This window comes from Schistocerca gregaria, chromosome X (assembly GCF_023897955.1).
Source record: "Schistocerca gregaria isolate iqSchGreg1 chromosome X, iqSchGreg1.2, whole genome shotgun sequence".
NCBI classification, from domain to species: domain Eukaryota; kingdom Metazoa; phylum Arthropoda; class Insecta; order Orthoptera; family Acrididae; genus Schistocerca; species Schistocerca gregaria.
In genome coordinates this window covers 769,110,807-769,127,383 of record NC_064931.1, presented here as the reverse complement: position 1 = coordinate 769,127,383, position 16,577 = coordinate 769,110,807, and the positions used below count along the sequence as shown (strand labels likewise).

The 16,577-nt window shown below is 43.5% G+C and overlaps 1 protein-coding gene across 2 annotated transcripts in view; it reads left to right on the top strand.

Annotated features, from left to right (window-relative positions):
* The first annotated feature begins 249 nt into the window (after positions 1-249).
* LOC126298495 (osmotic avoidance abnormal protein 3) overlaps positions 250-16,577 on the top strand; it is a 349,861-nt gene continuing 333,533 nt past the window's right edge. For both annotated transcript variants that reach the window (XM_049989832.1, XM_049989831.1), the window contains exon 1: positions 250-486. The gene's annotated coding sequence lies outside the window, so the exon portion shown is untranslated. The remainder of the gene's footprint in view (positions 487-16,577) is intronic.

Below are 16,577 nucleotides of genomic sequence, written 5' to 3'. Positions count from 1 at the left end.
TTGAAATCGATCTACGGTAGAACTTCTGCGCAAGTGTAATTTCCCTGCTCTTGTCAGCAACAGAATAATTTACGTAATATTCTTAGAAGAGGAATAACAACATGATATGTTAACTAGTATTTAACATGTGAAATCAAATATGTATAAAAATAAGTCTGTGCGGAAATGTAAAGTGAAATGCATCCGTAATTCGCCAGCGGAACTGTTGTCGCAACGTCTCTGGGGATCGATACGCGCATGCGCAGTAACAGCTACATTCCAGACGGTTATTCAAAGGCGGCTAAAACAGCGCACGCCGTCGGCGATTTGAACGCTCGCTAGCCGCTGGAAAGGATCATGTTCGCCGAAGTCTGACTGTGCCAATTATTCTCTTCGGAAGCTTACAGAGATGCATTTAGTAACAAAGATGTTCCTGTCAGCAGACCAGTAACATTGTAACATAACTATACACTACAAATTTCCCTTGAAAAAGAAACATCGTCTTAGGTGAGTTTGATACCCGACTTTTTGGTACGGAACTGGCGGGGATATATCTATTTCATAAAATTACTCCATGCTACAGCATTTCTGTTTCACTGCTTTCTTCACGCGTTATAAATGCTATGTTTTGTTAAAGCACAATCGTTTGACTAAAATCGCACATCACACTATTTTGTTAACAGGTATACGATTTCCTGGTTATAAACGATGTCTCACAATGCCACAAGTAGTACATGTCAGGTAGATAGTGATATTTATATTTCAAATGTCTCTGATGCAACTATGATATGGCAAAATAATGATTAATTCATATAAATTCAATTCGAAATCACATAGTCATCTGTTTTGGCGCATTAGATGGCGTACTTGTATGCAAGCTCTAAAGTCAAGGAGAGATTTACGTAGCAAGTGCATAGCAGAAGCGTTATTTTCTGGAACAGCTGCTAAACTGTGGCAAGGCCGCAGTCAGATCTTTGGGTACGACTCACGACCCTCAGGGTCAGCTCCGCATCTTAATGAAGCAAGCTGGCCACGCGACGTTGCAGAGCAAGGTCGCCTGCGCCAAATCAGCTGTAGCAAGCTTTGGCGTTTCGAAACAAGCGTGGCGAGGAATTTCGCGGAATTCGAAAAGCGCTTAACGCTTCTTTAAGGTCCGAGTGTTGTATTCCTATATGGCTCTAGAAGTCCAAAATTTCAGATCACATTACTCGCTTTGAGGAGCATTGCTCACGAAAAGCAAAGGAAAGGTTTCGAATTCTGCTGTGGCACACAGTTCAGTCTTCCGAGAAGTTTCATTCTTAGCGTAATTTAGCAACTAAGAATATGAATTTAAAGTGATTCATCACTTAAATTCAAACAAAATGAGGTACGCCGCTGAACTCTGAATGTTCGTCGTGACACGTAAATTAAAATACTGATTCTTTTTCCAGAGAAATGGATTTGAGACCTTGCTAGACGTTCCGAATGTGGTTTACCGTGTTTTCCTCAAATCAACCGATACGAATGCTTGGATAATTTCTTACATAAATCAGGGCCGTTTTCTACCTCCATCTCCCTACAACTGATTTAATGCTCCGTCTAGAATCACTACATCCTTGACAAAAACGATAAAATACAAGCTTCTTTTTTCGTTAAACTTCTGTCTATTGTTTCCATTCATTTCACTTTGTGGATAACGTGTTTCTGTTGGTATTATGTTACACTATGAAGCTTTCAAATATCTGGGTTCGAGCATCGCTGTAGCACATAGTTTCAGCCCCTCAGAAATATTCGAATATCTCAAAGCACGGAACTTGGGCATTGTGTATCACGTCCAAGTAGACTGTGGGGGACTGTGATTGTATGAATGCACATGTGCGCGTGTGTGAATGCGTGCGAACAAAAAAAAAAAAAAAAAAAAAAAAAAAAAAAAAAAAAAAAAAAAAATTGTTCAAATGGCTCTGAGCACTATGGGACTTAACATCTGAGGTCATCAGACCCCTAGAACTTAGAACTACTTAAACCTAACTAACCTAAGGACATCACACACATCCATGCCCGAGGCAGGATTCGAACCTGCGACCCTAGCAGTCGCGCGGTTCCGGATGCGTGCGAACACGCGCGTTTGTGTGTGTATGTGCGTGTGTGTGTGTGTGTGTGTGTGTGTGTGTGTGTGCGTGTTTGCGCAATTGCATGACTGTAAGTTAACTTTTGCGCTACGTTTGTGCTAGACTTCATATCGAGACTTTGTATTCAACTCAGGAAGTTGGCACATATTCTATTGATTAGCAACTATACGTTACATTTGATGAACAAAGGCAGGTGTTTAGACTACTTTTCGTTACTAGTATTATCTTCAACTAAATACAGGCTCAGAACGCGGTTTGAAAAGCTCGATCACGGAGATGAACCATTCGATATGTGTGAAGAACTAAACGGCTCGCTGAAGAGAGTAGGGACGCATCATGAAGGGTCACGTTATTCGCTGGACACCTTGCAAATGTTGTCTCCGGTAACTGTTGAATTAAAGACACTTACTCTCAGACTTTCTCCGTCTCTTTCTCTTCTCTCTCTCTCTCTTTCTCTCCATCCCTCCCTCCCTGTGAGTTGGTGCCACACTCCTGGCGTACGTCTATTACTGCATTTTGTCCACCCCCAACTCTTTTATGTTAATCAGCTCACTACGCTAACTCCGTTATCTCCAATTCCTCTTTGATCTGAGAATGGCTTGCTCACTTGCAAGAGTAGGAACAAGCCAGCACATAAATAAACTTTTCTGCTGCTTCTCAAACCAACAACAGATGTGAGCACAGTGTTTTGCTACAAATATTGGTACAAATCCGTGAACTTTTTCTTTATAAGTTTTTTTGCCGTTGTTAAGGAAGGAAGTCAGCCTTTTTTGATTTGACGCACGGTTATATCAACTAGTCTTAATGCTGGTCCAAATGGCTTTTTTTTTGTACCTCAGTCTGTCATAGCTCGTAATAAAAGATGCTTCGAAAACTAGGCATTTTTCGGTTTTGTGAATTTATTGTTTAGATGCGGAATATGCGCTCGTTTCCGTAGTGCAAGATATATTCGACGACCATGAAACATCAGCCACTGCGATGTAGTGCGCTCTGAATGGTTCGTTAACAACATTGTGATATACTGAGACACGTAGGATGAAAACCGCGTTACGTGCGTGGCGAGACTCGGCCGGTAGTATGCAAAACGCCAATACCTCGCATGTCAATACGGAATACACACCAGCAGTATTTTCTGTAGATCTGCCAATCCGAAATGATTGCAACAGCGTCTACCATTGTTGGACAAACGCCTTTAGGAGGCCAACCGTGCTCTGCTCTGGCGATGTTGCATTCTTTTGGCCACCAGTGTGTCACGAAGTCTAACAGTACGTTGATATGCGACGTAACTTGCGGAAGACGAAGTCGAATTGACGGAACAATTATTCGCTGCCGTTTTTACATGTTCGACCTAAATCGATTTTCCTAGCTCGATCAAATAGTTTTTAGAGCGTCAGGTGCTTTACGCAAACGGTGTCTGTAAACCAATTTTTCGGTTTTGTCTGCACGGTGAATTGCGATTCTCAATACTTTCGTAATGTTTGTAGTGAGGGGAGAGTATTTTGTGTGTGGTGGTGAACTCACACGGAGGAGCAGGTTCTACAAGAAAAGAAGTTTAAAAGTCTAATCCATGACAATTAATGTATGATAAGCTGTTTTATTAACACAGTCCAAAGTACAGTCGTAGTGGGAAAAGTATACAGTGTACTCTGGTGAAAGATTATTGTTGTCCAACGTTTTGAAGGTCTGTAATGGCTAGGAAACATCACAATGATTAGATATTTTTATGTTCTTGAGGGTAAAAACAGCAAATATTTTGATGCTAGCTACTGATAGTGTACGAAGAGACAACACTAGCCCATCCGTTCTCGGGTTCAAACACTTTCTTGGCGCCCCCTGATAGGTTAACCAGCTAAACCAGCCACAGAATTTAAAAAAATATGGGGATGCTAATTTTGTTGTAGTATTTACACAAAAACAAATTTATTATTACGCATCCAAAAAAAATACTTTAGAAGATTTAGCTTTCGCTAAATACTTTACAAACTAATGTCAGTTCAGTTTACGGGAGGGTCCAACTGAACAAGTGAGTCACAAGTGTTCAGAAGTCTGTCACTCATACAGAACATATCTAATTCCCAGTTACATCTCTCTTCTCTTCTCTTCTCTTCTCTTCTCTTCTCTTCTCTTCTCTTCTCTTCTCTTCTCTTCTCTTCTCTTCTCTTCTCTTCTCTTCTCTTCTCTTCCCTAAATATAGGGTGTCTCTCCTAAGAGTGGATCACGGGGTCCCGGGTTCGATTCCCTGCCGGGTTGGCGATTTTCTCAGCCCGGAGGCTGTGTGTTTGTGTTGTCCTCATCACCTCATCATCTTTAGGGTAGTGGCGAGACTGGAAATCGGGTGCTGATTACCATGATGTTGAGCGTCCTACAAACCAACATAATCATCATCATCATTTCCTCCAAAGAGTCGTCTCGCACACTTTCTCTGGTGTTTCGGCAGATATCTGCAATTTCGTTTTGGCATTGTGTAGCTGAAGTCAGCCCAAATAATTACTGCTCGTCATGTCTTTCATGCGACGGCCAGTGTCACAGAAAGTGTCGGTTTATCTACCATTGCAAACAAAATTGTTTTTAAATCGGAATTTTATGTGCCCATACGACAGAGCGCTCGCAAATTAGTGAAGTCCGACATTCGTTTTATCGACATGTATTAACATAGACAGTAAAACACGAAGAATAAACAGCAATCTAGCAGCGACACAGTAGCGCTGTATGCTTGGCGCTAGCAGCCAGCGCGGGCCAGCGCAGTGCTGTCGCTGCTCGAATACGTATGGCAGCGAAACTTGGTACATATTCTAGTGCGTAACTCCAGAATCAATTTATGCTGAAAACAAATGAGTTACAGTTTTGGCCACTAGGTGCAAATATGGCGCTGCGAATGCAAGAATGACATTTAAAAATGTCTCCATATGTAATCGATTAGGAACGGTACATGGACAGACAAAGTAAAACAAGAGAGAAAGGGCATAATGCTGATTTTATTATTAACCACTGCTAAGACAATCCTCACGATATGAGCACTAGAGACGCCGACGAGATGCTGCATTCATAAAACGACGTATTAACAGTTGCTCGCAGCAGTTGTGATGGTATCTGAGCCACGTGTTCCTGTATACTGGCTTTCATATCAGGTAGGGACTGAATTTCTCCCTGGCCAACATGGTCTTTTAGATATCCCCAGAGCTAAAAATCAGATCAAACCAGGTGATCTGGCAGGCCATACATTTGGAATATCTCTGGAAATAACATGTTCGTATAAGGTTTTATTAAGCAGTTCTTTCACTGAGCGAGTGACATGAGGTGTTGCCGCACCTTTCATGAAAACAGTGGTTTCCACGCAGTTGAGTTCTTCCAAATCACATGCTGTACAAGGAGGTCCTGGTAACGTGCAGACATCACGGTACACCTGACACGCGCCTTGATGTCCCTTCAAAGAAGAAAGGACCTAGAATGAGGTGCTTGTGAATCCACACTTGGACTGTGCGGCTGGTCCCGGCGGAGGTTCGAGTCCTCCCTCGGGCATGGGTGTGTGTGTTTGTCCTTAGGATAATTTAGGTGAAGTAGTGTGTAAGCTTAGGGACTGATGACCTTGGCAGTTAAGTCCCATAAGATTTCACACACATTTCAACATTTGAATCCACACTACACAATCGCAGACGGCGAGTGGCTCTTCGTGCACAACACGCGGCTTAATAGTACCTCAAATTCGGCAGTTATTCACTGCACCCTGTTGTGTAAAATGTGCCTCGTCATTCCATAGAATATTGTCTGGGCACATATCGTCTACTTCTATCCTTGTCAGAAACAGAAGAGCAAATTCAGAACGTTTCTGCCCATCATGAGGTTTTAGATGTTGCACCATCTGTATCTTGTACGGGTACCAGTGTAATACTGCCTGGAAAACTTGACATACTGTTGACCATGGAATACTCGCGATACTGCACTAGCACTGCCCAGGGCACGTGCTGCATAGTCAGTTAAGGCAGCCGTAACTTCGTCAATAACTTTCATCGTGGCAGGACGACTTCATTTTCCAGTTAGCATTCCAAGCATACCCGTGTTTTCGCATTTCATTATCATCTTCTTTAAATCATTTAATGAGGTCAGGCCTCTCCTGAGACCTTTCAGTCGACGCTACCATATCACTGTAATTGCTGCCATTCACGTAAAACAGTTTCACCAACAGCGCACGGTCTCTCTCTCGATAACCATTCTGTTTACTCAAGTTACGGCTTGTCAGACGAGAGCGGCAATGTCATAAAGTCATACAAACAGTGTACAGCGCCAGATTTACAACTGGTGGCCAAAATTGTAAATAATTTTTTCCAGCGTAAATCGGTTCCGTATTAACGCATTAGCAAATCTAGCAAGTTTCGGTGCCATACGATAGTTACATCTCACACTGGACCACCGTAAGCATCTGCGCTTTAATTATAACTTCCTCATATAATGTGGTTCGGAATCTACGTTAAGCTATAGATGTCATTTTCAAGAACTGAATCGCAGTTGGGCTTGATAGTCTAGCAGGCCTGATCATAGAGCAAGTTGCACGTGTGTGGCGACTCCTGTTCTACCCTCCACCCTACTCCCGCAGTGCTTCTTTCCTTGAGGGGGTGGGGTGGGGGGGGGGGGAGAAGTGGTTAAGAGGAAAGGCGTTGGACAAAAAAGAAGTGGTGACAGTGTTGAACACAAAAAAATAGGAATGTAGGAATGTGCGTGCTTGCTAACGGACGCATCCTGCGACTGAATTATGGGAGGACCACAAATTCTTTACGTTTCTTTTCAACCTTGCAAGCATCTGTCAGTGATATGGGGCTTCGCCACAACCGAAGCGTGTTTCAGATTCCACGTTAAACTGAAGGTCGCCTTTTCCCGGTTGCAGAACTGGCCAGGGAGAAGCAATTCGCCGCAGTGACGCCCAATGGAAACACACCAGGACACAGAGCCACACGAAATAATCTGTACATATACAGTGTGTTTGGAATTTTCCGTTACAAACTTCTGCGACTTTCAGAGGTAGTGAGTACATAATATTTTGAACATCCATGTCCGGAAACGTCGTCCAAGAGGCTAGAGAGTTTCAAAGTTATGGATGCCTGGGTGATTCCATGATGATGTTACAAACTTTCTAGGGTGATGGAGGAGGATAAATGTATAAAATTGAGGTTATGGTCTCTGTACCGGAAACGGACGAGTCGAAAGTTATAAGCGAAAACCGTTCTCATACATCTGACTGTGGAATACATGAACTGGTGCAGTTGTCGCTAAGATTGTAGGGTAGGCAACTTTAAGAGACGATAGCATGGGCGAAAACAAGGAAAAAATATCCAGTGGAGATGGGCTTTGAAATGCCCTTGTTCATCTTCGATACTGTGCAACACATCTCCTCTACTGGACAAGTGCTCATAGCTCTTTTTTAAGGCATGCATGTTACAGCCCATAATTACTAGACATTTTTTCTCGTATTGGTCTGTACTGCCACCTTCTAAGGTGCATACGCTACATTCCTAGCAACAACAGTACCAGTACATGTATTCCACTGTCCGAGATATCAGAACGGTTTCCGCTCATAACTTCTGACTCGAGATACCAGAACGGTTTCCGCTCATAATTTCTGACTCGTACATATCCGGCAGTCGTTCTTCCCGCGAACCATACGCGACTGGAACAGGAAAGGGAGGTAATGACAGTGGCACGTAAAGTGCCCTACGCCACCCACCGTTTGAGTGGCGTGCGGAGTATAAATGTAGATGTAGATGTGAAGTTGATACTTTTATCCTTCTCCATCATCCTAGAAAGTTTGTAACGTCATCACGGAATCACCCCGTATATACATACATTTATAGGCACCGGCGCCTATGACTTTGACGCTCTGTAGCATCGTTGGATGACGTTTCCGGACATGGGTTCCTATTCAAAATATTACGTATTCACTCCCCTCTTCAATACCTAGAAGTTTGTAAAGGGAATTTCCGAACAACCTGCATACATACATTCCACTTCTACACACTGCTTGTTATTAAAAGTCCCCGCCTCCTTTTTCTGCCTGTATATTAAGGTTAATCCCTGGAACTATGGTAGGAATTTTTGATAAGGTTTTCACTAATAGACACACTGATTCACGAGGAAGCTTCTTGTATATAATTTTTAAATATTTGTCGCAAATTGGCTGAAATACGATGAATTATATTGCCCCACCACACTTTTCTGTCCGTATGTGAAGGCTGTTCGCAAAAACAACTGTATGGATTTTGATACTCGCGACGCACTGGTAGACCGGCCCGTAGACAAATGAGCAGCCGCGACGCCTTTGATGTGAGGTTCGCATTGTTAGCGGGTCGCGGTCGGGCAGTGCACATAGGCCTTCAGACGCTGCAGTACGCCAGCAAGTGGCCCGTGCTGCTTGGATCGTTTAATTTTAAGGGTCACTACGTAGAGTTGCGGATAAAAATCAGTGAACAATGTTGGGTAAGTGAACATATTTATTTGCAGAGGTGGTAGAATGGGCCAAAACAAAGAAAAAAATGTGCAATAAACATGGGCTCTGAAATGCAAATCTGAGGAGCACTTGTTCATCAGTGAACACCGTCAGGTAAGTGAACATATTCACTTACCTGACATTGTTCACTGATTTATTAGGTGACCCTTAAGCAAAATTGTCGCTACGCCAGACGAGTCGTCCGTGACCGTAGATACTTATAAGAGAAACTCCCAATTTCTCTCCCCCCCCCCCCCCCTCAGATTTAGTGGTAAAAAGGCCCAGTGGACAACCCGTGATAAACTGAACATAGGTCTAGTATGAAAACAGGAAGGTGGTGTACCAAATTGTGACAAAAAAAAGCAAAACAGAACCACTGAACGGTCCAAGCACAAGAAGTACAACATAGAGCAGTCTAGACTAGACATGGCGTCGTGGTTAACGGCGATACGGTAGCTCAGCGTGTTCGGTTGCAGGGTGTGGCCGTGCGGTTCAAGGCGCTTCAGTCTGGAACCGAGCGACCGCTACGGTCTCAGGTTCGAATCCTGCCTCGGGCATGGATGTGTGTAATGTTCTTAGGTTAGTTAGGTTTAAGTAGTTCTAAGTTCTAGGTGACTGATGACTTCAGATATGAAGTCCCATAGTGCTCAGAGCTATTTGAACCATTTTTCGTGTTCGGTCAGAGGGTTTAGCTACCCTCTGCATTAAAAAAACTGAGTGAACGGATCAACGAACAACCTGCACGAGTGTCATCGGACGTCCGCCACGAACAAATTCAACGAACAGTATAGAACAAACAAAAAAAAAAAGAAAAAAAGGTATAATAATAAAACTGAGTGCATGGATCAACAATGAACCTGACTGGGTGTTACGGGGCGCCCGCCGTGGACGAATACAGTGAACAATAACGAACAAAATGAGATTTTTAAAAAAGTGGTCACGGTGTAGGACTGTAAAGTGGACTAGCCGTGTTGAAAGCTCCCTCGTGTCAATTCTTTTTCCGCTGTTCTCCGTATTCAAGTTTGTGTCTGTGTGGTGTAACATCCGTTTGCAACAGCGATGTGTAAGATGGCACCTAGAAAGAGTGTCGACTCTGCAAAACTACTCTATTAGCAGCCGGAAGGAAGTGGCTTTCGAATGGTAACCGCAAACGTTTGATAACAAGGTGACAAGTCAGCCGAATCCTCCATCGGAAAATACGTTCGGTGTGTCATACACTACATTAGTCACAGTACGCGTGTCATACGATAGGAATCTCTTATCGGCGCACCTAATTTGTAGGCCTGGTGAGTGAGTGAGATATGCCCCCTTGCCCGATTTAGCTGTTCGTATGAATGTGAATGCGATCCCTTCCAAGGAAATGATGAAAACATAATAGTTTGCCACATAAGCTGCAACAAATGAAGGCAACAATTTCCCAATCACACAGTTTCTCCGTGCTCTCTCAAAATATACGTTTTTAACGTTTTTCAAGTTGCATTCCGTTTTGTAAGTTTTGACTCTCGAATTCATTTGTTGTAACATAGTTCACACCAGTTTATTTGTTTTCATTTCCATGAGACGTCTGTTTAGTATCTCGCCTGCTCTCACTATTCATCACTTTTACCTGCGATGGCAATGTATTCTTACCACATGACTCATATTCTATAACCAATATATAGTATGAGAACTGCCAAGGCTACAGAAGACAACAAACATTTCAATGATCAGACGGACAGTTCATAATGTGGTGAAAAAAATAAACAAGGAAATGGTACACCCCCGAGTTTTGATCACGGCTCATCCGCTTTGGGCTCCAACAACGCGACCAGTTAACCACGACGCCGTGGTTCTTCCACTTGGCTTGATGTTGTACTTGTTGAGCTTCGACCGTTCACTGTTCCTGTTTTGCTTTTCTTCACACTTCAGTACACCTTCTTCCTGTTTTCATGGTTGATTTGTGTTCAGTTTTTGACGGGCTGTCCGCTGAGTCGTCTTACTACTAATGCGAGGGGAGTGTGATGGGGAGTTTCCCTTGTTAGTTCTACCCGTGAGAAGCCGGGGCGGGTCACTTCTGTGAAATAATAATAAACGTAGTAGCTTTTAGTACAATGAATAATTAGCTTAGTGATGGAAGGTACGGTCAGTCCTCAAGGCCCCATTGGAGCTGGCGTCCGGACTCTCTTGCATCCTCCACTGCTAACGATAAAATGCGCTTCTCTTCAATTAAACAAAGGAAATGAATAAATACTTTCCCAGTCGAGTATGCCTTCTCTCGACTGCAGAAGAGAAATTTCGGCTGCTAGAACCACATTTCAGAACCGGTACTGAAGTGTTTACACAAAAAACAATGAAATGAGCGTATGGCATCGTTGGCCGGGAGGCCCCATTTGGGGAAATTCGGCCTCCAAGTGCAAGCCTTATTTCAGTCGACGCCATATTGGGCCACTTGTGCGTCGGTGATGAGGATGAAATGACGATGAGGCAAACATGACAACCTGTCCCCGAGCGGAGAAAATTTTCAACCCGCCCGGGAATGGAACCTGGGCCCACTTATATGGGAGGCAAGCACGTTACCAGCCAGCTAAGCCGGCGAACTGTGTTTGTACAAGTAACTGTACATGGTATTGGGCAATCAGTCTACGAAAACCGAAATTGGGAGCCCAATGTAAATATAGGTATAAAAAGGAAAATATAATTTCTGCAAACACTGTTCAGTTAGAATAAATACATTGCCTGACAAAATAAGTGAAGAACACAGAAAATATGATTGGCTCTCAATGTAACTTCGTACACATGCACATCATGTAAATAATTAGAGCTCCAAGTCGTTACAGTGCTCTGTAGCGAGTTGTACGGCCATGAGAGTGCATTAGTGTTATGGTATTTAGTATTATTACAAAACCTTGTAGGTTATCTAAGGGGTGTATACTGCGTCAGATGTTGAGTGGTCGCTGTGAAGGACATGGAGATGCCTCGTACTCGTTTGAGACAGCGGTATCAGTATCGAACAGAGTTTGGAAGGGAATCCTTTGTGGTTCCCTATTTGGCCGGCTAGTCGAATCGTGCAATATCAATATTTGTGGGACATTCTGATGTGACAGTGGCCCCTGTTCTATTGCAAGCGACCGTGAAAGCAGGCGTATTCATTACGAAGGTTCAGGACGACTACATCTGACCTCCACAAGGCCGGATCGCCATATTGTGTGCCAAACACGTCGTGATCCGTTCACATCTGCGCCTGACATCCGAAGGAAGGAAGAGTATGCTTTAACGTCCCGTCGACATCATGGTCATTAGACACAGAGCACAAGCTCGCAATGATTCAAGGATGGGGAAGAAAATCGGCCGTACCCTTTCAAAAGAACCGTCCAAGCACTTGCGACTTGAGCAATTTCGGAAACCAAGAAAAAGCTAAATTTGGATGGCCGGACACGGTTCCTCCCGAATACGAGTTCATTGTGCGAACCACTGCGCCATCTCGCTCGGGTGCTTGAAATCTCAGAACAAGTAATAGACTTCCTGTCCGCACTATTGGTCGGAGACCACCAACAATCGGACTAGGGAATTGCCATCCCATGCGTAGACTGCAGTTAACCCTGCAACATAAATGGGCGCGTCTGGAGTGGTTCCGTGGCCGGGAGCCGGACTAATGGTGAATGGATATGCATTGTGTTAAAAGATGAATTGCAGTTCTCCACTACCACGGACGGCCGTTGTCGGCGAATATGGCGGCTTTCTGGGGAGAGATCTCATCCTTACGATGCTTTGGAGAGTCCTAGCGGTGTCATGGTGTGGGAACCATCGGGTATGATTTCAGGGCACCGCTGGTAGTGATCGAGGGAACTCTGACGGCACAACCGGAAGTTACGGACTTCCTGCACCGCCATGTGCTACCTCTCATGCGACAGTATCACGGTGACATTTTTAACAGGACAATGCTCTTCCACGCAGGACACGTGTCTCTGCTAACTGTCAGCGTGATGGTGAGTCCCAGGTAGAGCTTATGAATATGTGGGATCAGGTCGGACGTCAACTCCATCCCAGTGCCTAATCTAGGATTTCAAGGACCTGTTACAACAGTTGTGGGCTAGTTTGCCTCAGAAGAGGATACAACAATTTTATGACATGCTTCCCAACCGAATCAGTACACACATCCAGGCCAGAGAGGATATAATGTTAGACAGACAAGTGCGCTCACACAGCCAAGTCATCTATAATTTTGCTCGAGTTTTTAAATCACTGCTTTATCAGCCTGCGGCGTCTTCGGGTAATTCAGTGGTTAATGTGGCGGCCTGCAAAATGCAGAGGAAATCCGAGTCCCGGTCTAGCACAAATTGTCAATATTTAAATGATTTGATAACGCATGTAGTTGTCATTTTTCTTACAGAGACTAGTAGGCATAATGTACCATCACCGAAACTTTTTTGCAAATTCCTGGAAACGGTTTAAGGCTGAAATTGTACAACAGTACATCTAATAAAGAAAAAGTGACAGCCACAGGCGCTCTCAAATAATGTAAACTATTTGCCACAAATGTAGCCCACATTCAATGAAAATTTTCATTGTTCACGATATATTCACTACGTTGCGGAACTCTGATCGGCTTTTGTTGATTTAATTTTATTTAATAGCATCTTCATTGATTTCACTCCCACCATCCGTTAATTTCATATCAGCAAAGCTAATCCAGTTTATTTAATGCGCTAATTATTTTCTCCAGCCACGTGTAATATTATGCAAGTTCGATTCTTTGGCAGTTGTGCTTCGCTGCCACTCGACTTCTGTATGCTGAACGAACAAACGTGCTGTCAGAACTACACTGAAGAGCCAAAGAAACGAGTACACCTGGCTAATAAATATCGTGTAGGGACCCTCGAGCACGAAGAAGTGCCGCAACACGACGTGTCATGGACTCGTATAATGTTTGAAGTAGTGCTGGAGGGTTCTGACACCATGAATCCTGCAGGGCTATCCATAAATCGGTAAGAACAAGAGGGGGTGGAGATCTCTTCTGAACAGTACGTTGCTAGGCGTTCCAGATATGTTCAATAATGTTCATGTCCAGCGAGTCTGGTGGCCAGGAGAGTGTTCCTGGAGCCACTCTGTAGCAATTCTGGACGTGTGGGGTGTCGCATTGTCCTGCTGGATTTTCCCAGGTCCGTCAGAATGCACAATGGACACGAATGGATGCAGGCGATCAGACAGGATGCTTTTTTACGTGTCACCTGTCAGAATCGTATCTAAACTTATCAAGGGTCCCACATCACTCCAACTGCACACGACCCACCCTATTACAGTACTTCCACCAGCTTGTACAATCCCCTGCAGACATGCAGGGTCCATGGATTCATTAGGTTGTCTCCATACCCGTACACGTCCATCCGCTCGATACAATTTAAAACGAGACTCGTCCGACCAGGCAACATGTTTCCAGTCATCAACAGTCCATTGTCGGTGTTGACGGTCCCAGTCAAGCCGTAATGCTTTATGTTCTGCGGTCATCAAGTGTAAACGAGTGGGTCTTCGGCTCAGAAGGCCCATATCGATAGTGTTTCGTTGAATCGTTCGCACGCTGACATTTGTTGATGGCCCAGCACTGAAATCTGCAGCAATTTGCGGAAGGGATGCACTTCTGCCACGTTGAACGATTCTCTTCAGTCGCTGTTGGTCCCTTTCCTGCAGGATCTTTTTCAGGCCGCAGCGATGTTGGAGATCTGACCTTTACCGGATTCCTGATATTCACGGTACACTCGTGAAATGGTCGTACGGGAAAATACCCACTTCATCGCTACCTCGGGGATGCTGCATCCCACCGCTTGTGAACCAACTATAACACCACGTTCAGGTTCACTTAAATCTTGATACCCTGCCATTGTAGCAGCAGTAACTGATCTAACTGCGCCAGACACACATTGTCTTAGATGGGCGTTGCCGACTTATCTACATCTACATTTACATCTACATCTACATGGATACTCTGCAAATCACATTTAAGTGCCCGGCACAGAGTTCACCGAACCACCTTCACAATTCTCTATCATTCCAATCTCGCCTAGCGCGCGGGAAGAACGAACACATGTATCTTTCCGTACTAGCCCTGATTTCCCTTATTTTGTCATGGTGATCGTTTCTCCCTATGTAGGTCAGTGTCAACAAAATATTTTCGCATTCGGAGGAGAAAGTTGGTGATTGGAATTTCGTGAGAAGATCCCGCCGCAACGAAAAATTCCACCCCAAATCCTGTATCATTTCAGTGGCACTCTCTTCCCTATTTCGCGATAGTACCAAACGTTCTGCCTTCTTTCAACTTTTTCGATGTACTCCGTCAATCCTGTATGGTAAGCATCCCACACCACGCAGAAGTATTCTAAAAGAGGACGGACAAGCGTAGTGCAGGCAGTCTCCTTAGTAAATATGATACATGTTCTAAGTGTTCTGACAATGAAACTCAGTCTTTGGTTAGCTTTCCCAACAAAATTTTCTGTAGGTTATTTCCAGTTTAAGTTGCTCGTAGTTGTAGTTCCTAGGTATTCAGTTCAATTAACGCCCTTTAGATTTGACTGATTTATCATGTAACCGAAGTTTAACGAATTTCTTTTAGCACTCCCAAGGAAGAACTCACATTTTTCGTTATTTAGAGTCAATTGCCAATTTTCGCACCATACAGATATCTTCTGTAAATAGTTTTTCAATTTGATTGAGCTTCTGATGACTTTATTAGTCGATAAATGACAGCGTCATCTCCAAACATTCTAGTACGGCTGCTCAGATTGTCTCCCAAATCGTTTATACAGATAAGGAACAGCGCAGGATCTATAACACTACCTTGAGGAACGCCAGAATTCACTTCTGTTTTACTCGATGACTTTCCGTCAATTACTACGAACTGTGACCTCTCTGACAGGAAATCACGAATTCAGTCACATAACTAAGATGATATTCCATAAGCACGCAATTTCATTACAAGCTGCTTGTATGGTACAGTGTCAAAAGCCTTCCGGAAATCCAAAAATACGGAATCAATCTGAAATACCTTGTCAATAGCACTGAGCACTTCATGCGAGTAAAGAGCTAGTTGTGTTTCAGAAGAACCATGTTTTCTAAGTCCATGTTGACTGTGTGTCAATAGACCCTTTTCTTCCAGGTAATTCATAATGTTCGAACACAATACATGTTTCAGAATCCTGCTGCATATCGACGTTAATGCTATGGGCCTGTAATTTAGTGGATTACTCCTACTACCTTTCTTGAATATTGGTTTAACCTGTGCAACTTTCCAATCTTTGGGTACGGATATTTCATCGAGCGAACGGTTGTATATGGTTGTTAAGCATGGAGCTATTGCATCAACAAACTCTGAAAGGAACCTAATTGGTATACAGTCTGGACCAAAAGGCTTGTTTTCATTAAGTGATTTAAGTTGTGTCACTACTCCGAGGAAATTTACTTCTACGTTACTCATGTTGGCAGCTGTTCTTGATTCGAATTCCGGAATATTTACTTCGTCATCTTTAGTTAAGGCATTTCTGAAGGATGTGTTTAGTAACTCTGCTTTGGCAGCACTGCCTTTCATAGTATCTTCATTGCTATCGCGCAGAGAAGACATTGATAGCGTCTTGCCGCCAGCATATTTCACATTCGACCAGAATCTCTTTGGATATTCTGCTAGGTTTCGAAACAAAGTTTCATTGTGGAAACTATTATAAGCATCTCGCTCTGAAGTCCGCGCTAAATTTCGAGCTTCTGTAAAAGATCGCCAATCTTGGGGATTTGGGTCTGTTTAAATTTGGCATGCTTGTTTCGTTGTTTCTGCAACAGCGTTCTGACCCGTATTGTGTACCAAGGAGAATCACCTCCGTCGTTTATTAATTTATTTGGTATAAATCTCTCAATTGCTACCGACAATATTTATTTGAATTCAAGCCACATCTTGTCTACACCTACATTGTTAATTTGGAAGGAGTGAAGATTGTCTCTCAGAAAGGCGTCAAGTGAATTTTTATCTGATTTTTTTTGAATAGGTATATTTTTCG